This window comes from Canis aureus, unplaced genomic scaffold, assembly GCF_053574225.1.
Source record: "Canis aureus isolate CA01 unplaced genomic scaffold, VMU_Caureus_v.1.0 ptg000132l_RagTag, whole genome shotgun sequence".
NCBI classification, from domain to species: domain Eukaryota; kingdom Metazoa; phylum Chordata; class Mammalia; order Carnivora; family Canidae; genus Canis; species Canis aureus.
This window is the reverse complement of record NW_027554443.1, coordinates 526,067-542,101: the sequence shown is the minus strand read 5'-3', so window position 1 is coordinate 542,101 and position 16,035 is coordinate 526,067. Positions and strand designations below refer to the sequence as shown.

At 38.7% G+C, this 16,035-nt stretch overlaps 1 protein-coding gene across 15 annotated transcripts in view; it reads right to left on the bottom strand.

Annotated features, from left to right (window-relative positions):
- The window catches only part of LOC144309644 (outer dynein arm-docking complex subunit 2-like), a 266,940-nt gene that overhangs the window by 233,208 nt on the left and 17,697 nt on the right, over positions 1 to 16,035 (bottom strand). Inside the window, exon 1 of one of the 15 annotated variants that reach the window (XM_077890724.1) lies at positions 2,842 to 2,922. The exons of the other annotated variants lie outside the window; for them this stretch is intronic. The gene's annotated coding sequence lies outside the window, so the exon portion shown is untranslated. Of the gene's footprint in view, positions 1 to 2,841; positions 2,923 to 16,035 lie in introns of those variants that run through there. 15 annotated transcript variants of the gene reach the window in all.

The window sequence follows — 16,035 nt, the reverse complement described above, 5'->3', positions numbered from 1 at the left end:
GGGCGAAAAACTTCAGATAAGTAATACCTGCGCTAAGAATCTAACTCCACTTTACAAAGTAATTTTTCCACAGTTTTGACATACACTGAATTTTCCAGGATTGCAACTATCATGTAAGTCAAAGGAAGGTTGTATATATTCTGTCTTATATGGAAGTCTACCAAGAGCTCAGTATTTTGGAAAATCACACCATTGATGGCCATGCTGGTCACACAATTTAAGTTTCAATGATGTGTTTACATCAGCCTGCATTTGGAGCTACTGCATTCACAGTATATAATTCTATGTAAGGCTGGAGCACCTGACTACTTCACTACATATTCTAGTGTAGTGGTACCTGAGCATTTACATACTATTACTGTATTGCAATTATTTACCTTTTAATTTTCCTTTATTTTACAGTTAGGGGACATCATTGGGATTTAGTGATGAGGACCAAGAATGTCAGACATCAGGGCACCTGGGTGGCTCAGTGGTTGAGTGTCTGCCTTTGGGCTCAGGCTATGATCCTGGGGTCCCAGGAAGTAGCCAATATCATTTTGATAATGAAATATGGTTAATAATACTTCTGAGTTATGAGTACTGCCTCACTGAGAGCCACTGATCTAGATATCCTATCTACATTTAAAGATATCCTATCCTACATTTAAACTATGCACACATGTAGAATTACTACCTAGGATTTTGATTTTGGAGTAGCAAAGAAGGCATTACAAAATATTTGTTATAAAAAATGATAGTTCTCAGGGCTAAGAATGGCTGATATATGTGTACATAAATAGGTATATATATTTTTATATCTGTGTATATACTTATATATACAAATACATACAATTATAAAATATATACAATTAGGGTACAGATTTTTTCGTGTGCATTTATTTTAGTATTCTAGTAGTTTGTTTCTATTGCTTGATTCCAAACATGTAAGCCTGTACTGATGCTTACATCAGTAACACTGTTGAGTTTGCCAGTATTAAGAGAGTAAGTGCAAGCTAAGAATAAGTGCAAACAGCTTTATCACATATAGAAAGTCTTATGTGCACAATTTATTTTTAATCTTAAGCATACCACTTGTTTCAGTGGTCTTATAAAACTACAACATGTGTATCATTTCCTTCTTGTACTTTTTAAAAGGAAAATGTGGACATACATAGATTATATAAGACTGTAGCAGCAGTCAACACCCCATACAGCAACTTCCTGAAAGACACTTTAAAAAGAGCTAAGAAATGCAAAAAGGTCTTCATCATGATAAATGTCTATACAAAAATAACACGTTTGTATCTCTTCAAATTGTTTTTCTAAATCTGGAAAGGCAGGAGCTGCAACAATGAACAGGCTTGATTTGAGGTCTAAGAAAATTTCAGGAGGGTCTGGGACAACCCAGAAGGCAAAAAATATTATTAGGGGGGAAAAGTGTATCAAAATCTTGAACAAGATAGGTAGAAAAAGCCTTTAAAAATGAGAGTGAGAGCAGAGAGAGAAAGAAAGAGGGACAGCCTGGGCGGCTCAGCTGTTGAGCGTCTGCCTTTGGCTCAGGGCATGATCCTGGGTCTGGAATCGAATCCTGCATCCAGTTCCTTGTGAGGAGCCTGCCTCTCTCTGTGTCTCTCATGAATAACATCTTTTTTTTAAAAAAAAGACGGACAGAGAAAGAGAAAGAAGTACTTTGTAGGCGTAAGTGAATAAATTACAAAAAGAAAACAGTGTAATCTAAAGCTTTTCATGTTAAGTCTAGGACATTTCTAATAGCCTCATTTAGCAGGAGAACCGTATTTATTCCACTAGTCCCAGGGGTGTTAAAAAAAAAAAAAAAAAAAGGTCTGTGTAACTCAGGTAAAAATACAAAACTAAATTTTTTTTTTTTTAATCAAAACAGGCTGTTCCCCAGTTTCTACCCACTGCCAATCCAGGAGTCCTTTTGGCCTAAGAACCACAGTTACAACGAATACACATGAATATGTAGTAAGTATCTTTGAATTAAGGTGCGACTGTTGAAAAGTTTAATGATTAAATGGAGAAAAGTTTCTGTGCACGTGTTCTCATAAATGGAAAATCATTTATATTCATTTTGTCTATTATTCTACTCATTTTCTGTCCGAATCAAATCACTGTAACACAGCTTGTTTTTCTTTTTTAAGGATTAGCTGCAAGCTTCCCGTAGCATTAAAAAAAATGAAACCCGTCCGTGAATAATTTCTGTAACGCTTGAGCAGAAACAGAGCTAAGGGAAGGTGAGCATCCACGCTGAGATCTAGAAATGTGGCTGGTAACACAGATTGGGAGTCGGCGCATACACGTGCCATTCTGGGAATGATGAAGCTACAGAAAAATCAGAATTTCAGAACTGGCATGTGCAGGGCCCTGAATCCACGTACACTTAAAGCCTGCGTGAAAACACCGAGCAGACGGCGACAGGCGTTAGTTAGAGCCGGAGCTCAGTCTGTAGGGGTGAGGGGGCAGGGGGCGCCGGCAGGAAGGCGCAGGGAGGAGGACGGTAGGTGGAAGGAGGGCGAGCTGCAGGGGCGGAGGGTAGGAGGAAGGGGAGGCGCCGGGAGTCGCCTGAGCCGCGGAGAGGGGCTCGGCTCGGGAGCCGAGGAGCAGGAGGCGCCCGGGCAGGGGGTCTGCGGGGAGGGGAGGGGAGGGAGAGGGCCGGGACAGGGCGGGCCGCGGCCCGAGGAGACGAGGGGAGCGGGCGAGAGAGGCCCCCATTGCTCGAACCCCGTCGCGTTAGGCTGCAAGGACCCCTGCGCGGGGCGGGCGGGAGCGGCGGGGCCCGGCGCGGAGAGGCGGCGGCGAGTCCCCGGCGGCCGCCCTGCGCCCAACGGCCGCACTCACCTGCAGCGCCCCGCTCCGCGTCCGCACTGCGCCCAGCGCCCCGCGCCCCGCGCCGCCAGCCGCGCGCCCGCCAGTTGCTAGGGCGCGCGGTAAACACTCAACGCCCCGCCGCGCGGAGTGTCGCCGCCCCGCGGAGGGGAGGCCCGAGCCAGCCCCCGCCCCCGCCCCCCCCCCGCCCCCCCCCGCCCCCCCGTCTCCCCCCCTCCCGTCTCTTAAGAATCAATAAACAAAAACTTAAAAAAAAAATAACACACTAAAAGAGATCATTGTCTTTTCAAATGCCCTAATCTCAAAAGATCAAAAGGCCCAAAGGAAAACAGTTAAAGATGGTTCCATCAAACGAGCAAAATAAAGCACCACAACCAACCCTTAAGAAATGAAGATCTATGAATTACCTGAGAAGTAATTTAAAATAATAATTCTAAAGATGCTCTACTAAAGATGCTAAAAGACAACACAAAAGATACCTAAATGAAATCAGGGAAATAATGCATGAACAAAATAAGAATATTGACACAAAAACACTTTTTAAAAAAGGTAAATAAACTTTGTAGCTGAAGAATACAATGATTAAACTGAAAAATGCACTAAACAGATTCAACTTCAGATTTGATCAAGCAAAAAAAAAAAAAAAAAAGATTTGATCAAGCAGAAGAAAGAATCAGCAAACTAGAAAACATCATGTGAAATTACTGAGTCACAGGAATGGAAAAAAAAAAAGGAATGATGGAAAGTAAAGAGAGTCTATGGGCTATACAGGACACTACAAAAAGTCTATCTATGCATTATGGGAGACCCAGGAAAAGTAGGAAAGAGATAGAGAGCCTATTTAAAGAAATAGTGGCTGAAATTTTTCCAAATTTGAGGCAAAAAAATGGATATATAAATTCAAGAAGCTGAATGAACTCCAATTAGGGTAAATGCAAAGAGACCAACACTGAAACACATTATAATGAAACTGAAAAGCTGTGCTCACTTCAGCACCACATATAGTAAACTGAAAAGTTACAGGAAAAAAGCAATCTTGAATGTAGCATGAGAAAATGGACTCCTCATGTAAATGAGAACCTCTGTTGATTCAAAGCCAATGTCTCTGCAGATATTTTGCAGGTCAGAGGGCAGCAGTATGGTATATTCAATATGCTGAAAGAAAAGAACTACCAAGAATACTGTATCTATAAAGTCATCCTTTAAAGATGAAGACAGGGATCCCTGGGTGGCGCAGCGGTTTGGCGCCTGCCTTTGGCCCAGGGCGCGATCCTGGAGACGCGGGATCGAATCCCACATCGGGTTCCCGGTGCATGGAGCCTGCTTCTCCCTCGGCCTATGTCTCTGCCTCTCTCTCTCTCTCTCTCTCTCTCTCTCTGTGACTATCATAAATAAAAAAAAAATTAAAATAAAATAAAAAAAAAACAGGCAAAACTATAAAAAAAATAATAAAATAAAAAAAATAAAGATGAAGACATTAAGACTTTCCCAGCCAGATAAAAGCTGATGGAGTCAATCACCACTGGACATGCCACACAAAAAATACTAAAGGATTGCCCTTGGAGATGAAACAAAGGACCCTAGACAACACAAAACCATAGAAAATATAAAGCTCTCCAGTAAAGGTAAATACTTAGGCCAAAAACAGAACCCTAACGTTGGTGCATAAATCATTTTTCATTCTTTTATAGGATTTAAAAGGAAAAAGCATTAAAGTATAAATCTATGTTAACAGACACACAATATGAAAAGGCACAATTTGTGACATCACTAACAAAGCAGGGAAGGTGGAGGGACAGAGACATAAAGGAGTAGAGTTTTTGTATGCAACTAAAGCCATCAGGTTAAAATAAACTGAAATCATGAAGATATTTTATGTAATACCCAGAGAAACCACAAAAAAAAAAAAAAAACTGTAGAAAATACACAAAAGGTAATTAAAAGGGCATGTGTCCAAAAAAAACTCACTAAAACACAAAGAAAAGGCAGTAGTAAAAGAAAAGAGGGACAAAAAACTTACAAGACATACAGAAAACAATTAAGAAAATGGGAATAAAATACCATCCTTATCAGTAATTACTTTTTCTTAAAGATTTTATTTATTTATTCAGGAGAGACACAGAGAGGCAGAGACATAGGCAGAGGGAGAAGCAGACTCCTCGCAGGAAGCCTAATGTGGGACTCGATCCCAGAACTCCAGGATCATGCCCTGAGCCAAAGGCAGATGCTCAACCGCTGAGCCACCCAGGCGTCGCTATCAGTAATTACTTTAAATGTAAATGGATTAAACTCCCTAATCAAAAGACAGAGTGGCTGAATGGATTTAAAAAAACAAGTCTCATTCATTTGGGGAATATAAAAAATAGTGAAAGGGAATAAAGGGGAAAGGAGAGAAAATGAGTGGGAAATATCAGTGAGGGTACAGGACATGGGAGACACCTAACTCTGGGAAACGAACAAGGGGTGGTAGAAAGGCAGGTTGGGCGGGAGGGTGGGATTACTGGGTGACAGGCACTAAGGGGGGCACTTGATGGCATGAGCACTGGGTGTTATGCCATATATATATATATATATATAGGCAAATCAAACTCCAATAAAAAAACATACAAAAAAAAAAAAAGACCAACCACATGCTGTCTACTAGATACAAACTTTAGATCTAATGATACACATAAGCTGAAAATGAAAAGATGGAAAAAAGATATCCCATGAAAATGTTAACCAAAAGAGAGCAGGGTGGCCATACTAATAGACAAAAGAGATGAAGTCAAAAACTAACAAAACACAAAATAGGACATTATATAATGATAAAAGGGTCAATTCACCAAGAAGCTTTGACAATTATAAATATGTAAACACCTGACATCAGAACTCCTAAATTTTTGAAGCAAACACTGGCATCAACACAGTAAGAGAAGACTTCAATGTCATTCATTCAAAAGAAAGAACCACCAAACAAAAATCAATGAGATAACAGAGGACTTGAACAATACTGTAGACTAAATGCACCAAACAATCATACATGGAGGACTCTATGCAACAACAAGAAAATGCACATTTTTCTCAAGCACACACAGAACATTTTCCAGGACAGACCACATGTTAGACCACAAAACAAGTCTTAACAAATTTAAGAAGTCTGAACTCACACCAAGTATCTTTTCTGACCTCAATGGAATGAAACCAGAAATGAAAAACAGAAGGAAAAATAAAAATCCACAAATATGTGGAAATTAAGCAACACAGATTTAAACAACCAGTGAGCCAAAGAATAAATCACAAGGGAAATTAGAAAATATCTTCAGGCAAATAAAAATGAAAACACAATGTATCAAATCTTATATAACGAAAGCAGTGCTAAGAGTGAGGTTTATAGCTATAAACACTTACATTTAAAAAAAAGAGAGAGAGAGAGAAATCTAAAATCAGTAACCCAACTTTATAACTCAAGGAACTACAAAAAGAACAATGTTAGCAAAGAAAGGAAATTATTAGAGCAAAGATATAACAGAAAAAATTAATGAAACAAAAGTTGTTTTCAAAAGATCAACAAAATTAATAAACCCTTAGCTAGGCTAAGAATAAAAGATGACTCAAATAACTAAAATCAGAAATGAAAAAGGAGACATAACAACTGATGTCACAGAAATTAAAAGGACCATAATAGACTCTTAACAACCATACACCAATAAGTTTGATAACGTAGAATGGATAAATCCCTAGAAATAAACAACCTACAAAGTCAATGGCTTAAATTTAAAATCTGAACAGACCAATATCCAATAAGGATATGAAACAGTAATCAAAAACCTCCAGCATATTAAAGCCCAGGGCCACATGACTTCATGAGAGCATTCTACTAACCATGTAGAGAATTAACACCAAAACTCATCAAATTCTTCCCCAAATTTGAAGAGCAAGGAATACTTCCAAGCTCATTCTGAGGCCAACATTCCTCTGATAGCAAAGCAAAACAAGATACTACAAGAAAACTATAGACCAATATGCCTGAAGAACAGTAATTTTAAAATCCTTTTAAAATACTAGCAAACTGAGTTGAATGGCACATTTAAAGGATTACACACCATTACCAAGTTGAATTTATCCTACGGATGTAAGGATGGTTCATCATACAAAATGTGATATATCATGTTATCTGAATGAAGAACAAAACCACATGATCATCTCAATCCATTTGACTAATTAAATACCTTTCACAATTAAAGCAATAAACTAGCAATAGAAGGAAACTATCTCAATATATAAAGGCCATATATAAAAAGTTCACAGCTAACATCATACTCCATGCTAAAAGACTGAAAGCTTTTCCTCGAAGATGAACAAAGTATTGATGTTCACCCTCACTACCGCTATTCAAGAGAGCACTAGAAGTAAAAATTTCTTTGCAATTTGGCAAGAAATAAATTAGGAAAGAAGAAGTTATCTCTGCTCACAGGTAACACTACATGATCTTATATGCACAAAGCCCAAAAGATTACACATACACACACACACCCAAATTATTAGACTACTAAACAAATTCAGCAAACTTGCAGGATACAAAATCACCACAAAATAAAATAACTGAGTTTTCAAACACAAACCACAAACAAAAGGACAATAAGAAAACAATCGCATTGACAAAAGTGTCAAAAAGAATAAGAGACTTAAGAATAAACTCAACTAACAAAGTAAAAGACCCATAGAGTGAAAAACTGCAAAACACTGCTGAAAAAAATTAAAGATGCAAATAAAATTGTTAAAATGTCCATTGCACCCAAAGCAATCAACAGATTCATTATAACTCTTATCAAAAATCCTATTTTTGGCAGAAACAGAAAAACTGCCCTAAAATGGGATCTCAAGAAACTCTGAAAACCCAAAACAATATTGAAAAAGAAGAAAAAAGTTTGAGACTTCACAGTTCCTGATATCAAATCATATTATGAAGCTTCAGTAATCAAAACACAGATAGACTGGCATAAAGACAGACATACAGACCAACGAAACAGAATAGAGAACCCAGGAAAAATACTCTCTGGCATATAATCTCAAAAACACTCTCAGGGGGATCCCTGGGTGGCGCAGTGGTTTGGTGCCTGCCTTTGGCCCAGGGTGCGATCCTGGAGACCCAGGATCGAATCCCACGTCGGGCTCCCGGTGCATGGAGCCTGCTTCTCCCTCTGCCTGTGTCTCTGCTTCTCTCTCTCTCTCTCTCTCTGTGTGACTATCATAAAAAAAATAAAAATAAAAATAAAAAAACACTCTCAGGATGAATGATCTTCAACCAAGGTGCCAGAACTACTCAATAGGGAAAGGACAATCACTTCAACAAGTGGTGTTGGCAAAACTGAATATTCACATGCAAAAGAGTTATGTTGGATCCTTACCATATACTGTATACAAAAATTAACATGAAATAAGACCTGTAAAACTCTTAACAAGAAAACAGGTTTCCCTGCTCACATGTAAGCTTCAAGACATTGAATTTGGGAATGATTTCTTGGATATGAAACCAAAAGCAGAGGCAACAAATAAAAATAAATAGGACTACATAAAATCTTTGAAAACTTCTGGGAAATAAAGTAAGCAATCAACAGAGTGAAAAGACAACCTACAGAATGGAAGAAAATATTTGCATATCATATATCTGATAAGGGGTTAATATCCAGAATATGTAAAGAGCTCCTACAACTCAACAAAAATACATGAGCAAAGAACTTGAACAGACATTTCTCCAATGAGCACATGAAAAGACGTTCAATATCATTAATCATTAAAGAAAGTACAAATAAAATTACAAAGAGGTATCACCTTATAGCCACTATCTAAAAACAAAACAAAACACAAAAAATAACAACTGCTGGCAATAATGTAAAGAAACTGGAACTTTGTGCCCTGTTGGTGAGAATCTACAGTGGTCCAGCCACTATGGAAAACAGTATGAAAGTTCCTCGAAAATTAAAAATGAAATTGCCATGTGACCCTGAACAATTCCACTTTGGCTTATATACCCAAAAGAATTGAAAGTAGGAGCTCAAAGAGATATTTGCAAATTCACATTCATTGCAGCATTATTCACAATAGCCAAGAGGTTAAAGCAAATCAAATGTCCATCAATAGATGAATAAACAAAATGTGGTTTATACACACACACAGACACACACAAACAATGGAATATCATTCACCTTAAAAAAAAGGAGGAGATCCTGTCACATGCTATAACATGAGTGAAACTTGAGAATATTACACTAAGTGAAATAAGCCAGTCAGAAAAAGAAAACTGTGTAGCTGTATTTTTATAAGGTATCAAAAGTAGCCAAACTCACAGAAACAGAAAATAGAATGGTGGTTGCCAAGGGTGAGGAGGGCAGGAGAAACGGGGAGTTGTTTGATGTGTACAGAGTTTCAGTTTTGCCATATTAAAAAAAAAGTTCTGGAGATCTGTTACACAACAATATGAATATACTTAATACTACTGAACTGAATGCTTAACAGTGGCCACTATGGTAAATTCTATGTTACACACTTTACAATTAAAAACATGAGTGTGACACTCAAAGACAGACTAAGGAAGAAATGAAATTACTACAAATTAAACAGTAGCCAGGGGCAGCCCGGGTGGCTCAGCAGTTTAGCGCCGTCTTCAGCCCAGGTTGTGATCCTGGGGACAAGGGATCGAGTCCCACATTGGGCTCCCTGCATGGAGCCTGCTTCTCCCTCTGCCTGTGTCTCTGTCTCTCTATGTCTCTCTCATGAATGAATAAATAAAATATTTTTAAAAAATTAACAGTAGCCAGGATAGTGGCCCAATAATCCCGAGATTATTATAAGAGATAGGAAAGCTTATTTCTATCAACAAGCAAACTGATTTAAGCAACATTTGCAAATACAAGCCAGCCTGCATTGTAGAGCACGCGTGGCAGTCTTGGAACTCAAGACTCAAACATAAATCACCGTTGTAATTAGGGGCGCCTGGGTGGCTCAGCTGGTGCAGTGTCTGCCTTCTGCTCAGGTCACGATTTCAGGGTCCAGAGATGGAGCCCCAGTGCGGGCTCCCTGCTCAGCGAGGACCCTGCTTCTCCCTCTGCCCCTTACTCAGCTCATGCTCATGTGCACACGTTTGCTCCCTTCTCTCTCTCTCCCTCTCTCTCTCTCTCAAATAAATAAAATCTGTAAGAAAAAATTATTGGTGTAGTTAAATGCACACTTTTCTGGGAAGAGATACTAACACCAGGGGATTACACTATAAATTAGGGGTACAGTAAATGGTTTTAACCATCACTATCAATTATAACTGACAACCCAACTGCTACACCAAAGTAGATAATGTAGTAAATTTCATGACACTCATTTACTTTGGAAAATTTTCGAACTGTGGTTAAACAGTGGTGCAACCCCACAATATTTCTGTGCCTTCTCCTCTTCCAGGCACCTGGGAAGAGAACGGCACTTCCCCACCTCCTTGAAGTAAGTTTGGGTCTTATGACTTGCCCTGACCCATAAAAAGAAAGCATCAGGTTTGTCCCTCCCGGGAAGACGCGTTTAAGAGAATCTTACATCTCTTTCCCAAGCTGTCCAATGTTCAAGGGAATGGCACCTCCACCAGCACAATCCTGACAGAGAGGACATGGAGCTGAGCACCCCACCAGTGTGCAATGGACAGAGAGCATGAGCCAGAAATGAACATTTATTCTTGGAATTGTTTGCTGCCAAAGCACAACCTAACCCATCCTGACATACCAGCCATTTGCAAAAATCAATGGTATACTTTGTAAATAATAGGAATCATTTAGTCTAAGTATTTATATTACTATTTACTAGGTACTAATTAATATTGTGTGGTTCAACCCAGTAGTGCCTAAAAATAGAGTCCACTAAAAACATCTGCAAGGAATCTGGGTATTTATAAACATGATTTCATGTGTTTATTCACTTGACAACACAGAAATCTGCAAATCGTCTAGTTTTGTCAGTTTCTCAGGCCCTAATACATGGCTATAAAAAATACAAGCTTTCTAAAAATCAGTTGTTTGTTAAATATTATTTATAATATCAAAGTTAATTGTTATTTTCTAACTAGAGACAGCACTAAAGAGGTAAACTAAATGTCACACACAGTGATTGTTAATGCATATTTATATACATGTTTTTTTAAAGCTATCACACATAGTGATGAAAGAAAACATGCAATTCAAAAGCACTGGCCATGGATAATATAAACAACTTTCTACTAAGTTAGGTTTTCATCCATGGTGGTCTGTCTTTACACGCTTAAAGGAAATTCTCACTTTCTGCCATATGAGGGGATGTTCATAACATACTCATCAACGACAATGGTTTCCAAAGGTGAAAATAAAAGGGAGTAAGTCCCTTAAAGAACCTATTCTTATACAGAAAATAGTGAATACGGTATTTTTTTTTTAAATTTTTATTTATTTATGATAGTCACAGAGAGAGAGAGAGAGAGAGAGAGAGAGGCAGAGACATAGGCAGAGGGAGAAGCAGGCTCCATGCACCGGGAGCCTGATGTGGGATTCGATCCCGGGTCTCCAGGATCGCGCCCTGGGCCAAAGGCAGGCGCCAAACCGCTGCGCCACCCAGGGATCCCAGTGAATACTGTATTAACTAAAAGGGAATCTGTTCTCAGACTTGGAGTCTATTATAACCCAAGGGTACTTTTAACAGTATTTCATTGCCATATATCTTTTAAAGCTAGCTTCTCCAACTATGTCAATACTTCAACGTCATTAATATTAGTTCCTGGAATCTACTGACCACACTTTGTCAATCTGTAATTTGCATATCACCACTCTGAAATGGATTATTTTCATTTCCAGAGTGAAACAAATGAATGGAAAGGGGAAAAAGTTACCATTTCCAAAGTTTCCTGTGAAGATGGAACAAAAATTAAGTTGCCAAGACAAGTACCATGCCAGTCATTGTTCAAAACCATGGGAAATGTTTACATAAGAGTGTTTCGCAGAATTCTGCAAAGGCTCTGAGTGGATTCACAGACACGCTGTCTTATACTCACACACTCTGGAAAGATACAACGTGATAGAGAGAAAACTTACTTTATGGTTAATTTAGGTGAAGAAATTTTAGGATTAGAAGAATGTGACTGAGAATGAAACTAGACCACTCTCTTGCACCATACACAAAGATAAACTCAAAATGGATGAAAGATCTAAATGTGAGACAAGATTCCATCAAAATCTTAGAGAAGAACACAGGCAACACTCTTTTTGAACTTGGCCACGTAACTTCTTGCAAGATACATCCACGAAGGCAAGAGAAACAAAAGCAAAAATGAACTATTGGGACTTCATCAAGATAAGAAGCTTTTGCACAGCAAAGGATACAGTCAACAAAACTCAAAGACAACCTACAGAATGGGAGAAGATATTTGCAAATGACGTATCAGATAAAGGGCTAGTTTCCAAGATCTATAAAGAACTTATTAAACTCAACATCAAAGAAACAAACAATCCAATCATGAAATGGGCAAAAGACATGAACAGAAATTTTACAGAGGAAGACCTAGACATGGCCAACATGCACATGAGAAAATGCTCTGCATCACTTGCCATCAGGGAAATACGAATCAAAACCACAATGAGATACCACCTGACACCAGTGAGAATGGGGAACATTAACAAGATAGGAAACAACAAATGTTGGAGAGGATGTGGAGAAAGGGGAACCCTCTTACACTGTTGGTGGGAATGTGAACTGGTGCAGCCACTCTGGAAAATGGTGTGGAGGTTCCTCAAACAGTTAAAAATAGACCTGCCCTACGACCCAGCAATTGCACTGCTGGGGATTTACCCCAAAGATACAGATGCAATGAAACGCCGGGACACCTGCACCCCGATGTTTCTAGCAGCAATGTCCACAATAGCCAAACTGTGGAAGGAGCCTCGGTGTCCATTGACAGATGAATGGATAAAGAAGATGTGGTTTATGTATACAATGGAATATTCCTCAGCCATTAGAAATGACCAATACCCACCATTTGCTTCGATGTGGATGGAACTGGAGGGTATTATGCTGTGTGAAATAAGTCAATTGGAGAAGGACAAACATTATATGGTCTCATTCATTTGGGGAATATAAAAAATAGTGAAAGGGAATAAAGGGGAAAGGAGAAAAAAATGAGTGGGAAATATCAGAAAGGGAGACAGACCATGAGAGACTCCTAACTCTGGGAAACGAACTAGGGGTGGTGGAAGTAGAGGTGGGGGGGGGGGTGACTGGGTGACGGGCACTGAGGGGGGCACTTGATGGGATGAGCACTGGGTGTTATTCTATATGTTGGCAAATTGAACACCAATAAAAAATAAATTTATTAAAAAAAAAGAATGTGACTGAAAAGTCTGAAACACAAAAACAAACAAAAAACCGCCAAGGTGTGCAGGGACAGAAAAGAGGAGATACCATATGGAAGCCAGGAAAAAAAAAAAAAAAAAAAAAAAGGAAGCCAAGAGTCAGTCACTCCCTATTCACACATTCTTGGGAGAAGACAGGCCCACACACAAGGAAGGACAAAGACACACTCTGTGCACATGGATGCCACTCAAAATTAGAGAAAATTAGAAAAATTAGAGGCCTGCTCACACAGGCCTTTCCCCAAATGGCATCTTAGTGGGGTCCCCTGGTCTCCCTTCCTAAAATCTCCACACAGCCCCTCAGCCACTTGAGGTTTCTTGGTGCTTATCACAACCTGTGATGGATACATCATTTGTCTTGTCTATGGTTCAGTCTTTCCTAGTCAAATACCAGCCACAAGGGGGCAAAGACATTTATCTATGTCACTCACTGCTGAATTCCAACTGTCTTAGCACAGGGCTTGCCACAGTAGGTGGCTCCGTAAATATTCGCTGAATGAAGAATGAATGTGTGAACACTGGAATCTCTACCAATTTTAGCTATAATAATATCGCAGCATTGCTTATCACCATTGTGTTTGGAAAATTTCTACTATACAACTATAATTATCTCAAGTCATATATTCAATTAACTAAGATAGGTAAAAGACTTCAAATTAGTTCATAAAAGCCTAGTCATTGAATATAGCAATACAGAGGTGTCTGGGTGGCTGACTTGATTAAGCATCCAACTCTTGATCTTGGCTCAGGTCATGGTCTTTGGGTCATGAGATTGAGCCCCATGTTGGGCTCTGGACTCAGTGTGGAATCTGCTTGAGATTCTCTCTCCTCCTTCTACCCCTCTCCTCTCTCTCTCTCTCTCTAACAAATGTTGGGAAAATAAAGAAAATACTAATATAAACATAGAGGTTCCTATCTTCTGAATATTTAGGATCTAATTCCCAAACAATCCAAGGTTACAGGAATATAGACATTATGATATTCACCAATAAACTGACAATGTTCATACCAGCCCTCATTTAAACATTTCTTCCCACCTAATACATGCCCTCTATGCTGTCATTAGTTTTTACCTTGGATGCCATTAACATGACTGCAAAAATACAGGACTTCACAGGGCTGATGAAAATGATGACGAAGTGATGCTGGTGGTAAACAAGCCTCTGAAAGAGGTCTGCTAGTCAGCAACTGAGAAAAATGTAACATATCTGACAAAACTCCCCACTTTGAAAGGGAACAATCTGAATACCGAACTTTAAAAATGAACAAAAACCAAATACTACTGGAGAAACTAAAGTCTTCAAATATTTTTGTTAAACTGCCCTTTTAACTGGAAAAGTCAAAGTGCTATTATAAAATGTTGGCAGCAATATTATGCCAACAAAGGAAAATTCAGCAGGATACAATGCATCCATGCTAAGAATTAGCAGTTACAACTGTAACCTACAATATTCTTAATTACATTTCAAATGTGGTCACATTTTATATTTCCTGTTCCTACATAAAGTTCTGTTCACTTCCCCCACCATTTTCTTGCTCTTTTCGTACCTGTTTAATGCAGATTAATTGTAACTGGCCTTTTCCTACTATGTATTATTACTAGATAAATGGACCACAGAATAACAACATCAACAGAGAAAGCTAACAGGGTTCCGACCTTCACTGAGAGTGAATCTAGCTATGCCAGAAGTGGAACTGAAAATGCATTTATTTCACAAAAACAACCAAAAAAAATAATAAGCCACCCAAACAGTGTCAGAATACAAAGTACAATAATAAGAATTAGGTTTTCTTTATCCTGAGAGCTAATTTCCCCCACCTCCAGGGCTTTGTCATTTAAGAAATTCCGTTATAAAGTGTCATGAAGCCACCAAATTTCTCCAATAATTTTTAAATTAAGGACATCGACCTTTTGCCAATAAACTGTTTCCAGAGAAAGCACAAACTAACGCTTTCTAGGATAAAAACTGATAGCCACTAAAAATAGAGATGAAAACAAAATAGACTATACAGGACAACTGGATTCCTACATGCACAAGAATGTAGATTCTTAGATCCCTATCTCACACCATACACAAAAAATTAGCTCAAATTTTAAATCAAGGGGTAAATCCTCATAACCTTGGGTTTGCAAAGAGATTCTTAGATATGCTACCAAGAGCATAAGCAGCACAAGATAAAATGGACACTGATCTTTATAGAAATTAGAACTTTTGTACAAAGGATACTATCAGACAAGTGAAATGATAGCCTACACAAGGGGAAAAAATATTTGCAAGGCGAAAATATGATAAGGGTTTAATATCTAAAATATATAAAAAATGCCAAACTCAACAACAAAAAGGCAATCAGATCGCCAAAGACTACCTGAAAACATGCTCAACATCATTAGTCATTAGGGAAATGCAAATCAAAACCACAATGAACTACCACTTCATGCCCACGAGAATGGCTATAATCAAAAATTACTCAGTGTAACAGGTAGTGATGAGGATATGGAGAAATTGGAACCCTCATATAATGCTGGTAGGAATGTAAAATGGTGCAGACTCCACGGAAAACACTTTGATGGTTCCTTCTCACAAGCCTAAACAGAATTACTATATAAGCAGGCATTTCAGCTGCTAAGTGTCTACCCAAAAGAACCGCAATCGGGACTCAAAACAGATAGTTGTACAGCAATGTCCATTGCAGCACCATTCACAATAGCCAAAAGGTGGACACATGCAAGTGTCCATCAACAGACAAATGGACAAACAACATGCAGTGTATACACATAGTGCAATGTCATTCAACCATGAAAGAGAAGGAGATT